Genomic DNA, 26,838 nt, shown 5'->3' with positions numbered 1-26,838 from the left:
TCTGCCCTACCTTCCTATTCATAACGAATCCCACACCTGTTATACCATTTTCTGCTGCTGTTGATATTACCCGATACTCATCTGACCAGAAATCCTTGTCTTCCTTCCACTTCACTTCACTGACCCCTACTATATCTAGATTGAGCCTTTGCATTTCCTTTTCAGATTTCCTAGTTTCCCTACCATGTTCAAGCTTCTGACATTCCACGCCCCGACTCGTAGAACGTTATCCTTTCGTTGATCATTCAATATTTTTCTCATGGTAACCTCCCCGTTGGCAGTCCCCTCCCGGAGATCCGAATGGGGGACTATTCCGGAATCTTTTGCCAATGGAGAGATCATCATGACACTTCTTCAATTACAGGCCACATGTCCTGTGGATACACATTACGTGTCTTTAATGCAGTGGTTTCCATTGCCTTCTGCATCCTCATGTCGATCATTGCTGATTCTTCCGCTTTTAGGGGCAATTTCCCACCCCTAGGACAAGAGAGTGCCCTGAACCTCTATCCGCTCCTCCGCCATCTTTGACAAGGCCGTTGGCAGAATGAGGCTGACTTCTTATGCCGGAAGTCTTCGGCTGCCAATGCAGATTATTTATCAAAATTTAGGCAGTGGCGGGGATCGAACCTGGGACCGAACACGTTTTGAATATGAATCAAGAACGCTACCCCTAGACCACAGGTACCTACGCCCAGCTACAACAAGTTTACTACCTCTACTTGTTACAAATGTCTCATTTGTTTTTAGAGCTATCTGTTTCTCTTTCTTTTTGGCCCCATCTGTCTCTGTCTTCACTATATCCCACATAGATTTTATTTTGTTGCCCGATGTAACTATCTTTTTCTCATAATAAAGCTGCTTAGATTTTTGGATTACTTGCTCCAATATACTGCAGTATTATTTGTAATGCATTACAATGTGAACATCAGAGGTTTTCTTAGATTGTAGATACAGCCTCCTTTTTGTCCCACATGCTACCTTCATTCTTTGTGTAATCAATGGTTTATTTTTAGACTTCTATTTGATCTGCATTACCTTTAGGAGAAAACAATTTTCTGAAGTGGAAGTAACTTTATTAATAAATGCTTTGTATTTTCTATTTGAGTCAGAATTATTGTAAACATCTATCAAGTTCATGTGTTTGGACAATCTACAAAATTTCTCAAGTTTTGGCTGGTTTATTAGCCTCCTGTAGTCAGATTTAATAGATTTTATATTCTGACAAATTTCAACAAATAACATAAGAAGCTGCATGTCATGATCATCCCTCTGCTTCTGACACCTAGACTTTATTGCCTAGTTCTCAACAGACATCCAGCATGTGGACAAGAAGGAAACATGATAGCAGACTACATAACCCACATCTATTCCATCAGTACATTAATCAACTACTAGGACCTGGCAAATGCACGAGGACAAGAGGGTCATTTGTGTGAATATTTAGATGATCCCAACACAGGGCTACAGCCTGAGCTAATAAGGATACTCAACTCTTGTTGAACTATGGTGTGACACATCACAAGGGAGACCACTCCCACTGATTCTGTTGCCATTTAGGAAATTGATATTTGATAGCCTTCACAATCTGTCATACCCCAGTGTTTACTGCACCTCATGTCTCCTTACAGAACATATTGTTGGCTGGGAACTGAAGTAGACTGCATGAAATGTACACAAGCCTGCATTCTTTGCCAGCTTAGTGAAACTGGATGGCACTCATCCCTGCCACAAGGCACTTTCACTGTACCAGAAGGACATTTTCAACATGTACATCTGGACTTGGTCAGCCTTCACCTGAGTCCAAAGCTAACAAATACATTCTGTGAAAGCAATCTCTTTACAAGACATAACAGCCAAATCAGTGGCATGAGCTTTCACAAACCCTTGGATTTCCCATTTCAGTTGCCCCCTATCTATCACAACTGACCAATACAAATGAGGTCGTCACTAATGGAAATGCTGTACAGTGAATACTCACACTACCAGCCCACTTTCTTTCAACTTCCTCATCTCTGACACCTGCAGAACTACTTTCATTACTACAGAATGTCCAATGCCACATTAGAAACATTATCACACCCCCACCTCATGCTCAGGGTTTACAAGCAATTTTCATCCACAAGAGGCTAAGCGAGTGCTCCCATGTCATGTTTTAAGAAGATACAGCCCTCACCACACTTCAGCCAAAAATTTTAATTTATATGTCTAAATTTGTACTTTTAAAAAATGCCTTGAAAGTGATGTTCCATTATTATGTCTGTAGTACTTGTACTAGTATGATAACTTTGTTGTGACAATTCCTACATCATGTAAATGATATAAGGAAGATAATAAAATGAAAATGAAAACACTAGTCCATACAAAGCACTCTGATGGGGGAATGAACATTTTTGCCTCTTGTGAAGGAAAAACCTACAACAGGGTTGGTCCACTGACTCAGACTTGCTTAGGTGCTCAGCACAGAAGAATGACAGTCTCTCCCTCCCTCTGTTCCCAACGTGCCCCATCTCCAGTCCTCCCAATATGGGCCTCTACACTGATGTATCAGCTTTGATGTTAGGACTATAGGCACATCCACATGCCTCAAATACTGCCAGTGATGAATCTCGTCACTCCTGCTATGGCAGACCTCTCCACCCCATTATTCTATGAGACTACTATATGTTGGAATAAACTTCCACCTCCATTTTCTATGCAGTGCTCTGAGATGGGTGGAGGGGGAGGTGGCTCTACAGTAGCACTGATCATCAGGATAGACTCCACCCAACATACAGACTGTAGCAACTACAAACATTTTTGATACGTAACCTAAAGTCATCATCTCTGTTCCAGCAGTTCCCATGGCTTCTTGAGTTGTGAATTTTGTTATAACATGTTCTGCACCTGACTGGTGTATAATATTGATAATAAAGTGTGGAATTCTTTGCCAGAGTGTCAGTACTACATTCTACCCACCTCCAGCTACCAAAGATTACAACAAAAGTAAAGATTCAGATGAAGCTACAATCTTAGGTTCCACTCTTGCAATGTTGGAGGAATGTGTTGATGGTTCAGTTGAATGAAACACTCAGCAAATGATTGAGTTATTATTTTTTTGTTGATACTGTCTATAAACAATGTGTTTGAGAGAAAAAATTTAAATTTAGTTCACAGTTACAGCTGGATTGATAGGGTAAGTATAGGACTGAATTTTTTGGACAATGTAGATGTAAGTGCAATTAATTTGGTTACTAATTAGTATTTAATGTCAACTGATCTGAAATGCATAAAATTTTGTGATCCTAACTTAGTATTGGTGTGAAGGATAAGATTACTTAGTTGATCACTGTACTCCTTGAAGATTTATTTTCTGTACAACAATCCCTCACTTATACAATCCAATGTACTTTAAAAGCATTTTCTTCTTCTATCTCTAGCTATGACCTTGAGTTCATTTACAAAAGAGATATGGTTTCAGTAATTAAGTAACACAAAGTACATATAATGGAAATGTAAAAGAGAATGTTTCCCTAAACATAAAGTATAATAACACACTATACTAGTAAAACTTGTTTTTTAAAAAAAGATTAGTTGGTATTATTTGACTATACACTGCATTATGATTTTGGTACAAGAATCTTAGCAGTAGCAGAGGTGAAAGTTAAGCAAGACCTCACTGGATGAAGAACATGATTTATTATTTGCTAAAATCAATGCTGTAATAAAAGGTAATTATGTGAATACATAGCAGCAAAGTTAGCATCAGTTTGGTAACCAAATATACATTTTTTTTTTACAAAGACTAAATGAATGGTATTTATATTACTAATGGACTAATTAGGTGCATGGTAATCCAGTTCAAGTTGCAAGTTGCCTATCTAACAGCTTCCAGAAGCAACAAAAATTTAACTGTCAGTATTTTATGTAATTATTGATTGAATTTAAAAAAAAGTTTCATAATCTACTCATTAAGAGTTTAATCTTATGTTACAGGATTAACTCAATAAAACAAGTATTGAAGTTTGAAACTGTATATACATCATGAGGTAGCATAACTCAGGGCATGCAAATACCAGGACTACATTCATCCAGTATTGAGAGTTAGAGCAATTAGCAACTTCCAACAAATTTTAAACATAATCTCAAGCCCTTTCTAAACTTTTTCTCTTATTGTCTAATATTTGACACATTAACTCCGTTTGTAAAGTGATCAGAAGTTTGAAGTTGTAGGAGAGATAAAAGTAAGAATAATTTTTAAACAAAATGGAAGGAAACAGAGTAAGTGCACCAAGTAAGGAGGACCAACACCTGGTTTGAGGAAAGGGAGATGAATATACATGGTCCATTGGAAGGAAAATCAGCATTGGCCATACTTTTCTTGTTTAATTGTCAGCAAAATCGATTTTTGGTCACTGCTCAGTTTATGTGATCGCTCTAAGCTTGTGGTTATAGCTTGATACCAGTGCCTACTAATTTTAATTGTTTATTACAGCACTGAGGATGGTCACTAAGTGACCGAAAATTGATTTTGCTGACAATAAAACAACAAAAGTACGGCCAATGCTGATTTTCCTTCAAATTCTATCCACTATTTGGTCATGGTGCACACAACATGCCATGGAGCTGCCAATCAATACATGGTCCTGTCAAATTAATGGGACCGCCACCTATGTTTGATCTCATTGTGCAATAACCACTCACAGATGGCAGGCAGTAGCAGTAGCAATGGACGGTATGTAAAGTATGTCAAGAGAACACAGAAAACAATGCAATTGTTGTTATATTATGGAAATAGAGCAATTTATCTGGCATCCAAAAGAGCATGATCATAGGATTTTGGGACAAGGATGGAAGCATTTCTGAAATGACTAACTCTGTAAACTGTTCAGATGCTACTGTGGTTAAAGTACACAATGCACAGCAAAATGGCGCTGTCCAGAACCAGCAGCAAGGCAACTGTGGTGCCCCATGAGCCGTAGATGACAAGGATGAACGACGGCTGCAGAGATGGGTATGGGTGAATAGACATGCACATGTTATGCAACTGACCACCCAAATGAACCAAGGGGCTACCAACTATGTCTCCTCAATGACTGATCAGCAGACGTTGCTGAATATGGGTCTCTAATTCAAGCACCCATGCTGACTGCTGTTCATTGGCAATGAAGGCTGGAATTTGCATGCCTATACTACAACTGGATATCCTCTGAGGGACGACAGATGAATCACAATTTATGCTCCATAGAAAGACAAATGTCTGAAGCAAATACTCTGCAACAATCGTCAGATGGGTCCAGGCCAGAGGACAGAACATTATGGTACGGAAATGTTTTCATCACATTCTATTTGCAATTTCATCACTCTGGAAGGAACAGTGGATCAACATAACTATGCGTCTATCCTTGATGCTGTGTCCACCTCTACATGCAGTTTGTTTTTTCCTCAGCATATTGCATCTACCAGCAGGACAATGCAACAAGTCACATGACTCACTGTGTACATGCATGGTTTGAAGAGCATCAGGAAGCATTTACCGTACTCCCCTGGCCACCAAATTCCCTGGACTACAACCACTCGAGAATCTGTGGGACCACCTCAATTGGGCTGTCCATGCTGACAAACCTGGCACAGCTGGCCATGACACTGGAGTCAGAGTGGCTCCACATTCAAATCAATACCACCCAGAACCTCACTGAAAATTACTGACTCTCTCCCTGCATGTTAGCACTGCAAAATGTTGTTATTCAGACATTAATATGACAGAACGGTGTATGCAGAGGCACCATCACTATAAAATGAGAGTGCAATACATCATTAAATACGTGAAATAATTCTGAAGGAAGAGATGTCATTGATGGTATCTGCAAAGATGGAATACTTAATGTTTTCAGGCTTCCTCCAACTTTGTACAGAAGAATCTTGCCTGAGTTGTAGTAGGTTTCTGAATATAATAATTACAAAATTACTGAAAATGGAAGAAAGTGTCAGTTTGTTTGGCTTGAATACAGAAAGTTTAGGAAGCAACAGAGTCACAATATTCAAACTGTAAGAAATTCTAAGATTACTAAGTGCTCCTCGAAATGTAACATTACCTGTATGGTTACTGAGATAAAATGGTAAAATTATATTAGGTGGTTACAGCAAGCAGAATCTAATGTATTATCACAAAGGCTGCATATTTCTGAACAGATATATCTTATAAATAGGTTTTAGAAGGACATTATTAAAAATGTGCTGCAGTTGCCTGGTGAGGAAAATACATGGAGAAGAAATAATAATAAATGCAAACTATAGATAAAATAAAATAACTACTTTGCAGTAAATGTTAAGTTTGAGTGTAATTTATGTTTAAAAGATTTTGTGTGCACATATAGAAGCACTATACTGAATTATAGTTGAAACCTAGTAGCTGGTGTATGGTCGTATTAAGGATAACAGCGAGATATCTAATAAAGGAAAGCATGAATCATAATTATATATTCTAAAATGAAAATATTAACTTTATAAAGCAGCAGTATAAATAAAGATATTTTTAGAAAGATTTGACTGTAATTGTGAATTGGTTTACTTATTTGCAGAAGTTAACATATGACTAAAGTACAGTAACTAAACCTGTTGCAAGATCATTTATTTAAGTAGGGAGATATGTGGTATGATGTATCACTCTGGTAGAATGATGTGTAACCCTATGTTTTGCCTTTCTGATGAAAGACTCTCACAAATGATGAAAATATAAAATAAATTATTATACAAGAGAGCATAACTACATTGTGAATTTATTATTTATTTCATGTAGCACGCTGTATCAAGGGACAGCACATGTTGTCAAAGTGGAAGGTGATTGCAGTAATTTTATGGGAGAAAATACCTGTGTGGACATGATATTGACACTGAGTGTACCACCAGTCTTTGTTTGAGGAATTGGTCATAACTGAAACAAATGCTGAAATGGAGCAATGACTGTATATACTTTGAAAGACAAACGAATACTGTGGTGTAATTAATATTCCAATCTGTCATTTGGAACTGTTAATTCACATTCTGAACTCTGAGTTTGTCAATAATATTCGCAATTCCATTATGATGATGAAAATATTTCTTATGAGAACAATATTACATTGAATTTTAGGAATACATGGAACACATATATGAGAAGGGTTGTTATAATTATTTCATGAAAATTATAAATTGTCTTCCATCATTGTTTTCATGCATATATTGCAGAATCAAGTGAAGAAGACTGAGATAGTCGTGGTCTATGAAGCAGATGTCACATACCAGAATAATATTTTAGTAGTTACTGCTTGAAACAAATCTAAACTTTAAAGTAACAAGTGGAATTCTACAAGCCAGAAAAAAAGTATGAACTATCAGTGAGCTCATAATTATGGTATGTTTTGTACTTTTCTGAAAAAATGGGAAGCAGATCACCTAAGAACTGAAGTAATCAACAAATTCCTATCTACTAATCAGTTCCCAGATACCTTACAACTAATATATGCATTACTTGTTCATGAAATAGGAACCCCAACGAAGTCTCAGGCTACAGGCTAATCTACATAATTCCAGTCCTGGCTAAATTCTGGTAATCATAGGTGAAAACAGTGTGTTGAATATTGGAGTACTTACATATAAAAACTACATATCCAGTGTATATGTATTTGCACCATTGTGTGTCACACACAGAGATCTGTGCATCTTCATGTCCTCCTTGACATGTTGCAGGAATTAATCTTTGCAATGCTTAAAAAAAATCTGAGAGTGACAGGATTTAGAAGTTTGAGGATGAATAACCTGTTCTCCTCAACAGCTAAGTGGTCAGCATATTTGACTATGTGGAGAACCCTGATTCAATATCCAGGATTGTCAAGGAATTTTTCTTTCGTGGAAGGTGTGACGTGGGATAATCCCAGCCTTGTGATGCCTATTGTGGATTCAGCTGGTGAGTAGTGGCTACAATGTCTGAAAAACTGATACTGACTGGAAGAGCAGTATGCTGACCTAACTATCTTCCATGCTGTATCCAAATTATTCAATTGGCAAAGGACGATGTAGCAGCCAGTCAGTATTATATAGGCTAGTAGCAAAGATTGTTGGATGAATTATCTGAAAACAACATGCAGCAATGACTTGCAGACTGTCATACCTTGTTGGCACAGTTTTCTAATCTAAGTCTTGCTCAACAGTGTTTTTTTATGATGAATGTGCAATATATCATGGCTGACACAGGAGGGATGTGGTTTTTGTACCTAAGGAAAAATATGCATGAGTTGTTATGAGATGGTAATTTGGAATAGCATATCATCACAAGAGTATGTGAATGAAAATATGATATTTTTTAAGGATATGTGAATGCAAATTTTTATTTGGGCACATTGTACACTTGATTAATACCTGTGTTCAAAGATGAGGGAATCATGACTCATGCAGCTACAGCAGGATGGAACTACAGCACACTTTGCTATTCATGTGTCACTAAGATAATGCAGCACTTGCATCTGTGTTGTCTCAGTGATATAGTCCATTTGTCTATTCATTCATTCATACATATACACATTGTTTTACTAAAATGCCATAGTGAAGGAGAGCCATCAGAGTTGCTGGAGAAGTCCTATATAGCACTAGTGCTGTCTCAGTGTTGCTCATGAGGTTAGGTTAGGTTAGGTTAGGTTAGGTTACGCACACACACACACACACACACACACACTTGTATATTTCACTTTTGTTTGGGGGCAATGCCCATCATTGTCCCAGAAAATAATTCAAATCTCCCAGTTCCAATCAAGGTTTTGATGTGGTTTTTCCTAGGTTATCAAAGCGAATGCTGGAACTAGTCATCCAGCTTTCATATATCTGTAACTGGGACTCACTGTCCTTCGCTCCACTACCATCTCACCTGTTACTTGGATGAAAAGAACCAAAACTTTATAAAATAGTTCCAATCCCCTTCCCTGGTTCTGATCAAGATTTTAGGAAGTTCCCTCTTAGTTGGAAGGCAAATAATGGAACTGACAGTTCCCTCCCATTTATTCCCAATCTGAAAACCTCTCTGACCCATTAACACATTGCTTCATATTTGAATAAAAGGAGTGAGGCTCTATAATATGCCAGTTCTCAAACAGCCTATACTATCCCGTGGAATCGAGAGTGAAAAGTGCCAAAAAAGAAGTATGAAGTGGCTGTCCAAAGGGATTGGTACATTCAATAGTCAATGGCTTATTTTGTCCACAAAAATAGCAGTGTGTAATGGAAAATATCTACATAACATGTACAAAAATATTTAGTAGTGTCCTTTTTAAGTTATTAGTGCCGATATTTAACTATTAGATCACAATATCTTAGATACTGCCTGGAAACAGAATGGGGGAGACTATGTGAACAAAAATCTATTCAGTCACTAGCAAAATAACTTTTTGGTAGGCTATAAGATCTGGGAACAAAATGTGATCAGTATACTAACTAGCAAGCTTAATAATCTATGCAACAAAATATCAAGTAATTCTCACATTTATTGATGTGTTACTGCATGTCTTATTTAGTTTTATATTTTGGTGTAAAGATCAGATCATTCATCAGATACAGGTAGCCTAGAAAATGTTATTTTATCAGTTGAATTAAATTCTCTGAAACAAATCAAAAGGGAGTGTAATCAACTAAATAGTAAAATATGTTCAGGACTGCTGAACCTGCAGTTTAATGAATAATGAAAAATAAAAATGTATGGCAGAGTAAGACTCAAATCTAGATCTCCTAGTTTAATTGACCAATCATCTTTTTTTTCCAACCATATTACTTTCACCTCTTCCTTGCACTTCAGCCCATAGTTGCACTCAACATAATCATCTTCCTTGGTGTTGGCATTAGTTCTTCAACTGTATTGTCATCTAAAGCATGGCTATTTTAGCCACAACAAGACAAAATACCTTTTCTCAAGGAATGATAACTTGTTCTTAATGTACAGGTAATTCTTCTCTAAATTAATCACTTGCCAGTAAATATGGCCTCTTCTATGTAAAACATCCTTTTTAATTATTTTATCTTATTTTATTATATTTATTTTGAAATTTACACTCTAGGGCATATCACTTCTTGAGTTAAAATAAAACCTTTGTACACTTTGAAACGATATTTCCTACAATAGAGCCAACTAAAAATGACTTATTTAGACTCCTTGTCTTAAAAAAAGATACAAGAACTGACCCACAGAATTACAGACTAGTATCCTTAACATTGTTTGCTGCAGAATTCTGGAACTTATTCTGACTGTAATAAATTTCCTAGAGACCAAATACCTTATGTCCCCAAATCATTATGGTTTTAGAAAGCATCACTCATGCAAAATTCAGCTTGCCCTTTTCTCTCTTGATCTACTGCAGATTCCATATTTCAAGATTTCTGAAAAGCATTTGACACAGTGTCCCACTGCAGACTATTAATGAAGGTACAAGCATATGGAATAGATTCATAGATATGTGAGTGGCTCAAAGACTTCTTAAGTGACACAATCCAGTATGTTGTCCGTTACAGTTAACAGTACGTGTTCATCAGAGACAAGAGTAATGTCAGGAGTGTCCCAGGGAAGTGTGTTAGAACCACTGTTATTCTCTATACAAGCAAATGATGTGTCTGACAGGGTGGGCAGTAATCTGTAGTTGTTTACTGATTATGCTGTGGTGTATGAGAAGGTGTTGAAGTTGAGTGACTGTAGGAGGAAGCAAGATGACTTAGAGAAACGTTCTAGCTGGTTCAACGAATGGTACCTAGGTCTAAATATTGACAATTGTAATTAATGTGGATGAGTAGGAAAACAAACTTGTAATGTTTGGATACAGCATTAGTGGTGTCCTGCTTGACACAGTCACATTGTTAAACTATATGGGTGTAACGCTGCAAAGCGATATGAAATGGAACAAGTATGTTAGGATTGTGGTAGGCAAGGCATATGGTAAACTTCAGTTTATTGGGAGAATTTTAGGAAAGTGTGGTTCATCCGTAAAGGAGACCACACATAGAATGTTAATGGACCTTTTCTTGAGTGCTTTTCAAATTTTTGGGATCTGCACCAGGTTGGATTGAAAGAAGACATTGTGGCAGTTCAGAGGCAGTCTGCTAGATTTGTTATTGGAAGGTTCAGACAACAAGCAAGTGTTATGAAGATGCTTTGAGATCTCAAATAGGAATCTATAGAGGGAAGACAACATTTTTTTCGAGAAACACTATTGAGAAAACTTACAGAACTGACATTTTAAGCTGACTGCAGAGTGATTCTACTGCCACCAACATAAATTTCGCATAAGGACCACCAAGATAAGATACAAGCAATTAGGGCTCATATGTAGGCATGTAGACAATTGTTTTTCTTTTTTTCTCTGTTTGTGAGTGGTACAGGAAAGGAAATGACTAGTAGTGGTATAACATACTATCTGCCATGCACCATACAGTGCCTTTTTGAGTATGTAAGTAGATGTAGACGTAGACAATAAAGAGGCTTCAACAGAAAACAATATCATTAGTTGGCAATCAAATTTTCTGAAACCAACCATATTAATTACAAAAATTATTACATATTATTGATTGAATTTACATAATGTGGAACTGCTTTTTTTCCCTGCATTATAAAATTCTGCATGCATCCTTTTATTTAGTAAGTGAGCTTACTGTGAAAAAAGGCTACAGCATTGCATTTATTTGAAACCTAATAGAAACAGAACTTTTCTTTGCAAAATGTATTATTTATGATGACCTAAAATCCATGTGAAACTTTTACTGTTTGCAGTAGCAAACCCCCGGCCATTGTGGCCGAGCAGTTCTAGGTGCTTCAGTCTGGAACCGCGCGACCGCTACAGTTGCAGGTTCGAATCCTGCCTCGGGCATGGATGTGTGTGATGTTCTTAGATTAGTTAGGTTTAAGTAGTTCTAAGTTCTAGGGGACTGATGACCTCAGCTGTTAAGTCCCATAGTGCTCAGAGCCTTTTGAGCCAGTAGCAAATCATGACAACTCTGATTTCAAAATATAATCAAAAGTCACAAACTATTAGGCCATCTGATACCACCTCCAGACCAGAAAGAGATATTCAGTGGCACTAACACTTTCTTCACAGTTTTATGATCATACAACCAGATGTCATCGCTTTGGGAATAGCACCACCAGTAGAACAGATATGACCTGCCTTAGCAATGTGCATCAATAGAATTAAGTTCACAGACACGAAACGAAAGAAATCAATAGGAATGCAACCAACAGAATGCAACAATGTTACGCATCAGAGGAAGAGTCTCTTGTTGTTCGGAAAAATCAGGGGAAAACACAGGTGGCACTGAACATTTTAGTCAGTTGTGGAGACATTATACATGCTCCCCCTTCTCTCCCCCCCCCCCCCCTACTCCCTCTTCCACCAACCATCGAAAGTTGTGGTTTAATGCAGCAAGATGTCTAAGCAGATTTTGTTTTTGATAACATTGTTTCTTTTTTTAAGCCCATAAGACATAATATTAGACACTCCATTAAAAGAGTGGACTAGTCACTCTGGAATGCTGTAGATGGCACAGAACTTGGAACAGATAGTCATGTGACCCTCTTCTGCTGATTTACTCATAGTTATGAAGTGGTATGTACCTGTTTCAGTTGTATGAAAATAGTAGAGTAGGACGGGCCTGGCTGGAACCATGAGACAATGGCAGAAAGTAGCTATCGTATTTGGACTTGGATGCTAGGTGTCGACTGCACAAATGGCCCAATGGTGTGTTTAAACGACAGTGTATAGAGGGTGTAGCTCAAGCTGGAGGCTGTTCTGTGATATTTTGGGAGTATTCTTTCATGTCATGACATGGGACTAACAATACAGTTTACTGTGAATGTTATACGAATGTGTGGTGTCTGTTCATCACATGCCCAGTTAGGCAATGGATCCTCTTTCTTCAGAGTGGATGCACAAATGCATCCAACCTTCTGTGGGAATCTCAGAGTAGCGAACAGGAGTATAATGGACAGGGACTGCGGGTAGTTGGCGCTTGGTGGGAATGTAGATCAGCTATGAGGCACGCCAAGATAGTCCGTGCAGTTGTGATAACACTGTGTCCTAGATGGCACATTGGTTAACACACTTACCAAGTAAGCAGGAGATCCTGGATTTGAATCCCAGTCAGGTACACATTTTCGCTTGTTGCTGCTGATTCCCCATAAAGTCCTGCTGCAGCTGACAGCAGTGATCCCCTTCAATTTACATTACTGTGAACGTTCATTTCAACATTTTCGGTGACAAAAGATGCTCTTTCTTTTGCATCTTCATGTTGAGTATACAATGACCACTCCCATCTTCAATGATGACAACATCTACAGGGCTGCAATCGTACGTTCCTCATTTGGCGAACACTCAGATACTCCATTGCATGTCAAATGGACTGTTAAATCACCCAATCTTAATCATGTAGTAAATGTGTGGGACTGTTCGGAACAGCTGGTGAAATATACAAGGGGCAGTCATATGAAACACCCACCACAACAAGACAATGGAATGGTTCCATTCAAAAGTAATCATCACTTGTATTAAGACTTTATCCCACTGGGAGATGTGATGATCAATTCCAGTTTTGTAGAACACAGTCACCCACTGACGGATCCACAACAGTACCTATCCTTGCACCTCCTTGTCTGACAGACACCATGCTTGTTTTTCTTCAAGATGGCAACAATGTGAGAGTCACACAGTGAAAGATCCAACCTGTACACAGGTTGCTACAATGCTTTCGAACCAAATTGCTGTAGCGTAGCCTTCATCTGATTGCCAGAGTGGGGACAGGCATTATTGTGGAATGGGATGATTCCATCGGACAGAATTCCTCAGCAGTTTGAATTTACGGCATGTCAAAATTTCTGCAAAGTGTCTTCTTAGCGCTTCACACTGATTGTGGTTTGCATGGACATCAGTTTCAATCAGCTGAGAAAATGCAAGAGTGGGTGTGGTTGTGGATTTGTCAGTGCCTGACCACATTCTACAAAACAGGAATTGATCGTCCCATCTCCCAGTGAGATAGATGTCTTAACATATGTGGTGATTACCTTTGAATGGCGACATTCCACGGTCCCTTTATGGCGGATGTTCGGTTTTCGTTTGACTGCTCCTAACAGCTAACAACAAACTTGCAATATACTGGATGTATGGAATAAAATCATACATGAGCATCTCCAGATGGATATGACATACCTGAAGAAATCTGTGGGCTCCTTTCTTTGTCAACTGAGGCGATGTTACACTGTGTTAGAGTGAGGTCTCATGGGAATGACTAATTGTTTGCCCACTGTGGTTAGGTAACAATTATGAAGAAGCACACGTTTCTGATATATATATATATATATATATATATATATATATATATATATATATATATATATATATATATATATATATGGGAACTGGTTATATGCCCTAATCTCCTTGTGTTCCCTATCTCTGTCCATCTTCCTGTCCCCCTTTCTTTGTCCATCTCCTCTGCTTCCCCCTCTCTCTGTCCATCATCTCTCCCCACATCTCTCTCCACCTCCTCCTCCACCCTCTTTACCCCTCACTCCTCATTCCCATTTTCTATGGCCATTTCCTCTCACCCTTCTGTCCATCTCCTCTTCCCCACTCTCTCTGGCCTTGAGCCTTATTTTGCACCTGTACTGCAAATTCTGATTCTGTAGTAGTGTTCTAATCATAAACCAAAAAGCCATAAATACAACCTAACTGTTTGCTAATAATGTTTAATATTTATTACAGTTAAGATTAAAAACCGTCTCGACTGACATCTCTGCCCAAACTCTTTGCCTTTACAAATGTCTGCTTGTGTCTGTGTATGTACGGATGGATATGTGTGCGTGTGCGAGTGTATACCTGTCCTTTTTTCCCTCTAAGGTAAGTCTTTCCGCTCCTGGGATTGGATTGACTCCTTACCCTCTCCCTTAAAACCCACATCCTTTCGTCTTTCCCTCTCTTTCCCTCTTTCCTGATGAGGCAACAGTTTGCTGCGAAAGCTTGAATTTTGTGTGTATGTTTGTGTTTGTTTGTGTGTCTGTCGACCTGCCAGCACTTTCATTTGGTAAGTCACATCATCTTTGTTTTTAGATACATATACAGGGCTATTACAAATGATTGAAGCGATTTCATAAATTCACTGTAGCTCCATTCATTGACATATGGTCACGACACACTACAGATACGTAGAAAAACTCAAAGTTTTGTTCTGCTGAAGCCGCACTTCAGGTTTCTGCCGCCAGAGCGCTCGAGAGCGCAGTGAGACGAAATGGCAACAAGAGCCGAGAAAGCGTTATGTCGTGCTTGAAATGCACTCACATCAGTCAGTCATAACAGTGCAATGCACTTCAGGACGAAGTTCAACAAAGATCCACCAACTGCTAACTCCATTCGGCGATGGTATGCGCAGTTTAAAGCTTCTGGATGCCTCTGTAAGGGGAAATCAACGGGTCGGCCTGCAGTGAGCGCCGAGTGTGGGAGGAACTTTATCGGCTTGATGTCTGCCGAATCACTAAAGGGGCACATATCGAACATTTGTGAATGCCTAAATAAACTTTTTGAGTTTTTGTATGTGTGTGCAAAGCATTGTGAAAATATCTCAAATAATAAAGTTATTGTAGAGCTGTGAAATCGCTTCAATCATTTGTAATAACCCTATATATATATATATATATATATATATATATATATATATATATATATATATATATATATACTGAGAAATCCACAACCACACCCACTCTTGCATTTTCTCAGATGATTGAAACCGATGTCCATGCAAACCACAATCAGTGTGTAGTGCTAAGAAGACACTTTGCATGAATTGCGACATGGCATAAATTCAAACTGCTGAGGAACTCTGTCAGATCCCATTGCACGATAATGCCTGCCCCCACACTGGCAATCAGATGAAGGCTACACTACAGCGATGTGGTTGGGAAGCACTGTAGCATCCTGTGTACAGCTTGGATCTTTCACTGTGTGACTCATATTGTTGCCGACCTGAAGAAAACCATGCACGGTGTCTGTCGGACAAGGAGGTGCAAAAACAGGTACTTTTGTGGATCTGTCAGTGGGTAACTGTGTTCTACAAAACTGGAATTGATCATCACGTCTCCCAGTGGGATAAAGTCTTAATACAAGTGATGATTACTTTTGAATGGAACCATTCCACTGTCTTGTTGAGGTTGGTGTTCGGTTTTCATTTGACTGTCTGTTGTACATTTCACCAGCTGTTCAAAAATGGTTCAAATGGCTCTGAGCACTATGGGACTTAACTTCTGAGGTCATCAGTTCCCTAGAACTTAGAACTACTTAAACCTAACTAACCTAAGGACATCACACACATCCATGCCCAAGGCAGGATTCGAACCTGCGAACGTAGCAGTCGCGCGGTTCCAGACTGTAGCGCCTAGAACCGCTCGGCCACTCCTGCCGGCCTCACCAGCTGTTCCAAACAGTCACACACATTTACTGCATGATTAAGATTGAGTGATTTAACAGGCCATTTGATGTGCAATGGAGTATCTGAGTGTTCGTCGAGCCAAGGATGTATGATAGGGTGAGTCAGGAGGAAAGGCACATGCTTTGATGGGTGATAGTATTAGTGATTCTGAAGAAAAACTTCATATGGACTTATGCCCTATTCCGAATGGTTTCCGAGATAGAACACATTTGTATGCTTTTCTTGAATAACTCGAAAACCGCACTCTCCAGGGAAAACGTGTCGCAGTACAAAATTAAACTACATTAAATATCCTACAAAAAAGGTCCTATTCTTATTTTCTCGAGAACTAATGGTTTGTGCGAAGAGAGCGCGAGAATGTTGAAAAACTCGCTCGACGCGCATGCGCTGTAGCTTACGTAGTTTTTGTAGGCCAATTTGAGGTTTTTTTCCGACTTGATAGACCACAAGTGTCCCGTGTCAACCTGTTCCTCTCAACCTGCTAACTCAATATGCTACCTCAAATTGGCCTTCAAAAACTACGTAAGCTACAGCGCATGCGCGTCGAGCGAATTTTCAACATTCTCGCGCTCTCTTCGCCAAACCATTAGTTTTAGAGAAAAAAATGAGTAGGACCTATTTGGTAGGAAATTTAATACAGTTTAAATTTTGTACTGTGATACATTTTCGCTGGAGGGTGCGGTTTTCGAGTTATTCAATAAAAACGCACAAAAGCGATATTAAATGTGTTCTATCTCGGAAACCATTCGGAATAGGGCACACGTCGTCCATATGAAGCTTTTTGTTCAGAATCACTAATACTATCACCCTCAAAGCATGTGCCTTTCCTCCTGACTCACCCTGTGTATATCTGTGTGTGTGTGTGTGTGTGTGTGTTTTAAAAATATACAAATATACGTATATTACAGAAATAGTGGTCTTAACACACGGGTGTGTTAGAAGGCAACACTGTGTCCAAATTTCAAAGCTGTCGGTCAAAAACTTTTGGTGACATACGATTTTGAACAAACGAATATTTACCGTGTTTTACAGACTGTAAGACACACCTTAACTTTCAATCAGTTTTTAAAAAATTTAACGGTTTTTACCATTTTTATTATCAGGCTGCAAAGCCAGCCAAAAAAGTTCTTAGTTTATAAAACCGAAATGGCCTTTAAAATCCCTGAAAATCGTCATCTGAACATTATTCTTCTCCTTCGTCTTCTTCTTCTTTTTCTTCCTCTTAGTCACCATTGTTGTCCTCTTCATACACAGGTATAAGATGGTTTTCAGTGCCATCAAGAGCGTTACTTATGCCACAATTCTTGAAAGATTTAACAATATCTTCTCTCACTCTAGACCACGACTGTTTTATCCACTGACATACTTGTTTGATTGCAGGCCGTTTTAAGGCTCTCTTCGGCGTGAATTCATGTTGGGCTTCATCTATCACGTCATATACAGTTTAAATGGTTTGTTTAAATGGTTTGTCGAGGCATCAGGAGGTTGAAACTGTGAAGCAGGTCCTCCCGGAATAACAAGCTCTGTATTTCCCTGTCTCATTTTCTCTTTCACAGAGTTTTTCAAGTGACTACTAAATGAATCTAGTACAAGAAGAGAACTGTTCTTCAATAAAGCGCGTTTCCTTCTGCCCCACACTATATTAATCAATAATTTCATACCAGCTTCGTCCATCCAACACTTTTCTGTACGTGAACTACAACACCTGGCGGTATTTCAGAAGGTTTTGGCGTTGTTTTGCGCTTGAAAGTGATCATTGGGGTAAGTTTAGTACCGATAGCACAAACCAAAAGGACAGCAATGTAGTGCATTTTTTCATATCCACTTGTTTTTATAGTTACAGTTCTGTTATTCGGCACATAAAATGTAAGAGGAGTTCCGTCCATATCTGCTATTTGGCTTAGTTCTACGTTGGTTTTCTTTCGATGCTGAAAATTAAAGCGATGGAAAGATAACATTTTCTCTTCTTTCTCTTGTGGGATCCTGTTTTGGTTTGTGTTCGCAAGCTAAGTCCATGATGCTTCATAAACCTGTAGAGCCGGCCAGGGTGGCCGAGCGGTTCTAAGCGCTACAGTCTGGAACCGCTCGACCGCTACGGTCGCAGGTTCGAATCCTGCCTCGGGCGTGGATGTGTGTGATTTCCTTAGGTTAGTTAGGTTTAAGTAGTTCTAAGTTCTAGGGGACTGATGACCTCAGCAGTTAAGTCCCATAGTGCTCAGAGCCATTTGAGCCAAACCTGTAGAACCAACCAACTCCACCATTAAAGTCTTAAGTTCCACTGTAGCGCTAGCTTACGAGCGTGTATTTGAATCATTTTTGTATTAATTCCAATGCTTTTTTGACGGTGTCCTTGAATGCATTCTACTGCGTCATCTTCTAGTTTTGGCCGTTTTGCATTCAGTCCTCTATTTGCGCATTTAGTCTTCCTCAGTCTTTTTTTCCAGTTCTTTACCAGCCGGCCAATCGTTGGTGGAGGGCCGAAATGCCGCTCAGCTGTTCTGTTTTCATGTCCTTCGGCTTGTGCTATTACTTCCAATTGATAGCCCACATCATTTGTACATCTTTTATTTTTTTCCGATACGAAACTAGCTACTAACAAAAATATTGTACTGTTACCGGTAACACAAATCACTTTCAGTTCCAGTTTACTGATACCGTGGACTGCAATGATGCATTATGGGCTATACTGCGTTATGGGTTTGTGATGGCAGGGAGGGAGGGCGACAGTGTAAGCAAGCTGGTGAATCCACACAACTCGCATTCGTCGCATCGGTGCACTGCTGCCACCAGTTGTATCCAATGTTGCCAGATACAGACAGGTTTCCCGCGGCATAGTCATGTTTAAGACTTTAAATCAAACACTACACATTTTTATTTTAACTTCGAATATAAGACGCATCTGAATTTTGGAGGCCGACCGAAGTGGCCGTGCGGTTAAAGGCGCTGCAGTCTGGAACCGCAAGACCGCTACGGTCGCAGGTTCGAATCCTGCCTCGGGCATGGATGTTTGTGATGTCCTTAGGTTAGTTAGGTTTAACTAGTTCTAAGTTCTAGGGGACTAATGACCTCAGCAGTTGAGTCCCATAGTGCTCAGAGCCATTTGAACCATTTTTTTGAATTTTGGAGGCAGTTTTTCGAAGAAAAAAGTGCGTCTTATAGTCCTTAAAATACGATTTTTTTTTCGTATAGACCAATTAAGGGTTTGAAAGGCAAAAGAAAATTAAAGGGCATAGTGGGCGCTGGGAATCGAACTCACAATCACCTATAAATAGCGTGGCGAGACCAGGAACACTACAGTCCGGTTCGAGCCAAGAAAGTTAATACACATAATATCGGGACACCCATATGTGAATGAGACAACGGGCTCGGTCATAGAACTATTGTGGAAAAAAAAGAAAAAAAAAACTCTATTCTGCTCGACCAGAGTTCAAAATCGTTCAAATGGCTCTGAGCACTATGGGACTTAACTTCTGAGGTCATCAGTCCCCTAGAACTTAGAACTACTTAAACCTACTTAACCTAAGGACATCATACACATCCATGCCCGAAGCAGGGTTCTAACCTGCGACCGTAGCGGTCGCGCGGTTCCAGACTGTTGCGCCCAGAATCGCTCGGCCACTCCGGCCGGCGACCAGAGTTACACCATAATCAATCACGCCTAGAAAACCCGAGAGTTCACATGTATTACAGTCAACATTGTCAAAAGATTTCTCTAAATCTGCACATGCTGGAAATAGTGGTTTGCCTTTCCTTAACCTACCTCCTAAGATAAGTCGAAGAGTCACTTTTGCATTGTTTGTTCCTACATTTCTCCGGAACCCAAAGTGATCTTCTCCTAGGTCGGTTTATACCAGTTTTTCCATTCTTCTGTAAATAATTCGCTTCAATATTTCGCTAGAATAAGCAGTTAAACGGGTAGTTCGGTAATATTTACACCTGTCAGCACCTACCTTCATTGTAACCGTATTCATTACATTCTCCTTGATGTCAGAGGGTATCTCACCAGTCACATGCATCTTGCTCACAACGCAGAATTTTTCTGTGACATATGGCTTTCCCAGTAATCCAAACAGTTCTGAGGGAACTTCGTCTATTCCAGCGACCTTGTTTCGACCTAGGTCCACTGCTCTGTGAAATTATTCTCGCAGTTCCATGGTTTAATCTGCTCCTAATCTAATTCCTCTTCGCTTTCTTTAGTATTGCCTTCAGGTCTGTTTCTCTCGTATAGCCATTTTGTGCATTCCTTCCCCCTTTCAGCTTTCCGTTCTTTCCGTAGTATAAGCTTGATGTCTGAGATCGTGGTAATGACGTAGCTTCTTTTACACTTTCCAAAGGTCTCTCTAATTTTGCTGTAGTGTCTTTCTTCTAGTTAAGCATGCTTCTACATTCACGCATTACTCGTCTAGGCATTCCTGATTTGCCATCTTACACTTCCTGTCAATCTCAGTTTTTAGGCGTTTGTACGTATTCCCTTCCGCCTGCTTCATTTGTTGCATTTTTATATTTTCTCTTTTCGTCGATTAGATTCAGTATGTCGTGCGTTATCCAAGTATTTCTACTGGGATTTGTCCTTTCCCTCATTTGAGCCTCTGCTGCCTTCACTATTTAGTCTCTCAAGGCTACCCAATCGTCTTTTGTTGTGTATCTTACCTTTATTTCAGTCAATCATTGCCTAATCATCTTTGAAATTCTCAACAACTTCTAGTTCGTTCAACCTACCCAGATATCTTCTCCAAATTTTCTACCTTTCTGCAATTTCTTTAATTTCAGTTTGCAGTTTATAACCAATAAATTATGGTCACAGTTCACATCCGCCCCTGGAAACGTTTTGCAGTTTAAAATCTAGTTTTGAAATATCTGTCTTACAATTATGTAATTTACTTAAAACCTTCCTATGTGTCCAGGCCTCTTCCAGGTATATAACCTGTTTTCATTATTTATGTAGGTGGATTTCGCTATTTGCGATACGTATAGTCGCTAGATTGCAGTGCCACGAGGCGTCAATCTAGTCTTGTGATGGGCAGTGGCAGTAGTATTTTGGCTGATCTACACACTACACATATGACAGAAACCTGTCGAAAGAGGCACAATTTTCGTGCCTAAGGTAGGAGTTAAAATAACGGGGGGGGGGGGGGGGGGGTGTTACATTTTCCAATGTATTAAAAATTGCTTTGCGTTGCGGGTTTGTAATTTTGCGCTTCGTGATCGAAACCCAATTTTTCCCTTTTGTTTTTCCTGTAGAAGATTACCACGCAATTTTTCCGGTGAATACTGATAACGTTGTCCTTATTCGTCTACTAATTGTAAGTCTGATGAATGACTAAAAAAAAAATTTAAACTGTCTTCGGTAAAATTCCTGTAGTGTATCTTAATTCTTAATCAACTGCAAGCGTCAGTTTCCAGAAAAGTGATTCATTATGCGTGGTTCATCGCAAAACGATTGCCAACGCGCTAAATCTTCACTAATGTTGACGGTGTTTCTTCCCAGAGTGGGATTCATACGAAGAAATGCCACTGCGGCAAACCTGTCTTCGCGCTGTGCTCATGGTGTTTGGAGTTCAGTGTTTCGAATGTTTCTACGATCGGTATCATCCAAGGGAATGCAGCAGATCTTACTGAAGAATATACATATGAATAAAATGCAAGAATTAATATATGAATTGACTTGAGAATGAAATAGCAGAATATGAAAATTTAAAAAGATGGTAACCCCTCAACATACCATACATACAGGGTGTTTCAAAAATGACTGGTATATTTGAAACGGCAATAAAAACTAAACGAGCAGCGATAGAAATACACCGTTTGTTGCAATATGCTTCGGACAACAGTACATTTTCAGGCAGACAAACTTTCGAAATTACAGTAGTTACAATTTTCAACAACAGATGGCGCTGCGGTCTGGGAAACTCTATAGTACGATATTTTCCACATATCCACAATGCGTAGCAATAATATGGCGTAGTCTCTGAATGAAATTACCCGAAACCTTTGACAACGTGTCTGGCGGAATGGCTTTACATGCCGATGAGATGTACTGCTTCAGCTGTTCAATTGTTTCTGGATTCTGGCGGTACACCTGGTCTTTCAAGTGTCCCCACAGAAAGAAGTCACAGGGGTTCATGTCTGGCGAATAGGGAGGCCAATCCACGACGCCTCCTGTATGTTTCGGATAGCCCAAAGCAATCACACGATCATCGAAATATTCATTCAGGAAATTAAAGACGTCGGCCGTGCGATGTGGCCGGGCACCATCTTGCATAAACCACGAGGTGTTCGCAGTGTCGTCTAAGGCAGTTTGTACCGCCACAAATTCACGAAGAATGTCCAGATAGCGTGATGCAGTAATCGTTTCGGATCTGAACAATGGGCCAATGATTCCTTTGGACGAAATGGCGGCCCAGATCAGTACTTTTTGAGGATGCAGGGACGATGGGACTGCAACATGGTGCTTTTCGGTTCCCCATATGCGCCAGTTCTGTTTATTGACGAAGCCGTCCAGGTAAAAAAAGCTTCATCAGTAAACCAAATGCTGCCCACATGCATATCGCCGTCATCAATCCTGTGCACTATATCGTTAGCGAATGTCTCTCGTGCAGCAATGGTAGCGGCGCTGAGGGGTTGCCGCGTTTGAATTTTGTATGGATAGAGGTGTAAACTCTGGCGCATGAGACGATACGTGGACGTTGGCGTCATTTGGACCGCAGCTGCAACACGGCGAACGGAAACCCGAGGCCGCTGTTGGATTACCTGCTGCACTAGCTGCGCGTTGCCCTCTGCGGTTGCCGTACGCGGTCGCCCTACCTTTCCAGCACGTTCATCCGTCACGTTCCCAGTCCGTTGAAATTTTTCAAACAGATCCTTTATTGTATCGCTTTTCGGTCCTTTGGTTACATTAAACCTCCATTGAAAACTTCGTCTTGTTGCAACAACACTGTGTTCTAGGCGGTGGAATTCCAACACCAGAAAAATCCTCTGTTCTAAGGAATAAACCATGTTGTCTACAGCACACTTGCACGTTGTGAACAGCACACGCTTACAGCACAAAGACGACGTACATAATGGCGCACCCACAGACTGCGTTGTCTTCTATATCTTTCACATCACTTGCAGCGCCATCTGTTGTTGAAAATTGTAACTACTGTAATTTCGAAAGTTTGTCCGCCTGAAAATGTACTGTTGTCCCAAGCATATTGCAACAAACGGTGTATTTCTATAGCTGCTCGTTTAGTTTTTATTGCCGTTTCAAATATACCGGTCATTTTTGAAACACCCTGTACATATACGAGGGTTGGACTTAAATTGCGGCAACCACTTATTCACAATCGATACAAAAAAGTTACATGTTTGCACATGTTACAGTCCTTCAAAGTAGTCGCCAGCGTTGTGTAGAACCCGTTGCCAGCGATGTAGAAGGCGTAGTATACCGTTAGCAGAGCCCGTTCTGTTGATGGCGCGAATGAAGCGGTCTACTGCCTGTCGAATCTCTGGAACAGTTCTGAAGCGAATACCACGAAGTGGTTCCTTCATCTTCGGAATCAAATCAAAGACACAAGGACTTACTGTTCGTTTTTGGAGCATCACGTGCAATCAGCTTTTGCGACACTTCCTGCGCAACCAACCCATCATTTTGCACGACAATGCACGGGCACATACAGCGACAGCTGTGGCTGCTCTGTTCGGCCGATGGGACTGTGAAGTACTGTACCATTGACCATACTTCCCGGACTTAAGTCCTTGTGACTTTGATTTGATTCCGAATATAAAGAAACCGCTTCGTGGCATTTGCTTCAGTACTGTTCCAGAGGTTCGACAGGCAGTGGACTGCTCCATTCTCACCATCAACAGAACAGGCTCTGTTGACGGTATACTACGCCTTCCACATCGCTGGCAACGGGTGTTACACAACGCTGGTGACTACTTTGAAGAACAGTAACAGGTGCAAACTTGTAACTCTTTTGTTCGGTTGTGAATAAATAGTTGCCACTATTTAAGTTCCAACCCTCGTAGTATATAATAAATGTGTGCATTTACTGTGCAATGCAGTTATAATTTTGCAATTATTAATAAATAGTTGCCACTATTTAAGTTCCAACCCTCGTAGTATATAATAAATGTGTGCATTTACTGTGCAATGCAGTTATAATTTTGCAATTATTATAACGCCCTTGCATCCCCTAATCTGAGAAGAAACACTCGTGTAGTAATCTTCTACGGGCATGAGTAGGTTCATGAAAACAACAAACTATAATATTAAACGTAATAAATAAAAACAATAATCGCGTTTCGAAGACGGGGCGGAAAATTAAAACGACCACTAAACCACCATGTCGTCTGACTAGATCGCGTACTAAAAGGCACATAAAATGCCTCTAAAATACCTTGAAAACTTTGACTATCGTTTTTTCACAAACGGTTGAATATCTGCGGATAAGCCGAGGCTACAGCTGTTGATAAAATATTGATATATCAATACACGTATACTTTATCCAGAAAGTACAGACGTATGCTGGCGATATTTTTTCTCCCCACGTATCGATATCAAAATGACAACATCAAGTGCCGATATTTTTATTTTGTATTATTTTTTCACAATTATCGGTAAATATTTGAAGCTGTTGTTTCGAAATTGTAGTAGGATATTCCGATGTGAAGAAATACCGACAGAAACTGAAACGTTTAGCTTCACTATGCAATTTTGACACTACAACTGCTAGGTCACTGGCGTTGGCAAAAATGAAGAAACAGGGGAGTCGACATGAAGTGTTCCGGACAAATCCATCATGTGACGAAACCGAATGACGGACTTACCTGACACCTTTTATTGTGGCACTTACATTCAGTTAGCACTGTTAGCAAAGTTGTTATCGCCAACTGTGAACATGCGTCGTTTCCCTTTCAATTCTTGCTTTAAGGCTGCTAGCTTGTTGATGTGCAGAATATCTTCTAATTAATGAGTACTAAAATCTTACTAATAGAAAAAAATATTACAAATAGAAAACAAAGGGTGTCATTACGTAACACTTCAGCAGTAGGCAATCAGCCATCATCTGACTGGGAAGAAATTACATGTGATGTTCCCCAAGGTTCCATACTAGGTCCACTACTTTTACTTGTGTATATTAATGACCTGTCATCTGTTACATTACAAGATGCCAAGTTTGTCTTATTTGCAGATGATACAAACATTGCAATAAATAGTAAATCAAATATAAATTTAGAAAGGGCAGCTAATCAAATTTTTACTTGCATTAATAAGTGGTTCACATCCAATTCACTATCATTAAACTTTGAAAAGATCCACTGTATGCAGTTCAGAACTTCCAAAAGATTTCCTTCTAGTGTCTGTATAAAATATGATGACATGGAAATAGGATAAGTTGAGAGTGTAAAATTCTTGGGATTACAACTTGATAATACATTCAATTGGGAGCAACATACTAATGCGAATGATGTCAGACATAGGAGATATAAATATTTAAAAAATGACATATTTTGCTTATTTTCACTCCATTATGTCATATTGTATCATATTTTGGGGTAACTCCACAAACCGAGAAAAAATTTTTAGAGCACAGAAGCGTATAATACGAGTAATGTGTAGTGTAAATCCAAAAACATCATGTCGAAACGAATTAAAAGAATTGGGCATACTAACCACAGCTTCTCAGTATATTTATTCCTTAATGAAGTTTGTTGTGAATAATACATCTCTTTCTCCAACTAACTGCTTAGTACACAGTATCAATACTAGGAATAAGAACAATATACATAAAGATTTAAAATCACTTACCCTTGCCCAGAAAGGAGTCCAGTATTCAGCAACGCATATTTTCAATAAGTTACCACAACCATTAAGAGTTTAGTTTCAGACAAGTCGCAATTGAAACATAATTTAAAAGAATATTTGATGGCCAACTCCTTCTATTCCATCCATGAATTTCTCAGCAAGTGCAGTAGACAATTTTAATGAAAATTTATTATACTTTAATTTTTGACAATACTTGGTTGTAACAGCCAAGTAACTACCTGCTGTGTGAATGACATGTGTATGGACAGCAGATGTAAGTGTTAAGTCTGTAAATAGTAGAAGTTTAATGTTAAATCTTGTACATAATTTGACTGTTCTTAACTGAGGATCATTGAAATATTAATTTACTTTAATATTTGACAATGCTTGGCTGTAACAGCCAAGCAACTAGGTACTGTGAGAATTATGGATTTAATGAAAGCAGATGTAAGTATTAAACATGTAAATATTAGAAGTTTAATTTTAATCCATGTACGTAATTTTACTGTTTATTGGCTGAGGATCATTAAAATTAATAAAATTCAAGTTTTTCTAATTACATTTTTCTAATGTGTTTATCTGACATG

General features: G+C 39.2%; 1 protein-coding gene across 1 annotated transcript in view; it reads right to left on the bottom strand.

Annotated features, from left to right (window-relative positions):
* LOC126263298 (uncharacterized) overlaps positions 1 to 26,838 on the bottom strand; it is an 83,707-nt gene that overhangs the window by 20,192 nt on the left and 36,677 nt on the right. The gene's annotated exons all lie outside the window — the stretch shown is intronic.

The sequence above is a fragment of the Schistocerca nitens genome, chromosome 6 (assembly GCF_023898315.1).
Source record: "Schistocerca nitens isolate TAMUIC-IGC-003100 chromosome 6, iqSchNite1.1, whole genome shotgun sequence".
Taxonomy (NCBI): domain Eukaryota; kingdom Metazoa; phylum Arthropoda; class Insecta; order Orthoptera; family Acrididae; genus Schistocerca; species Schistocerca nitens.
Note: the sequence above shows the minus strand (reverse complement) of the source record. Positions and strands in the feature narration are given on the sequence as shown.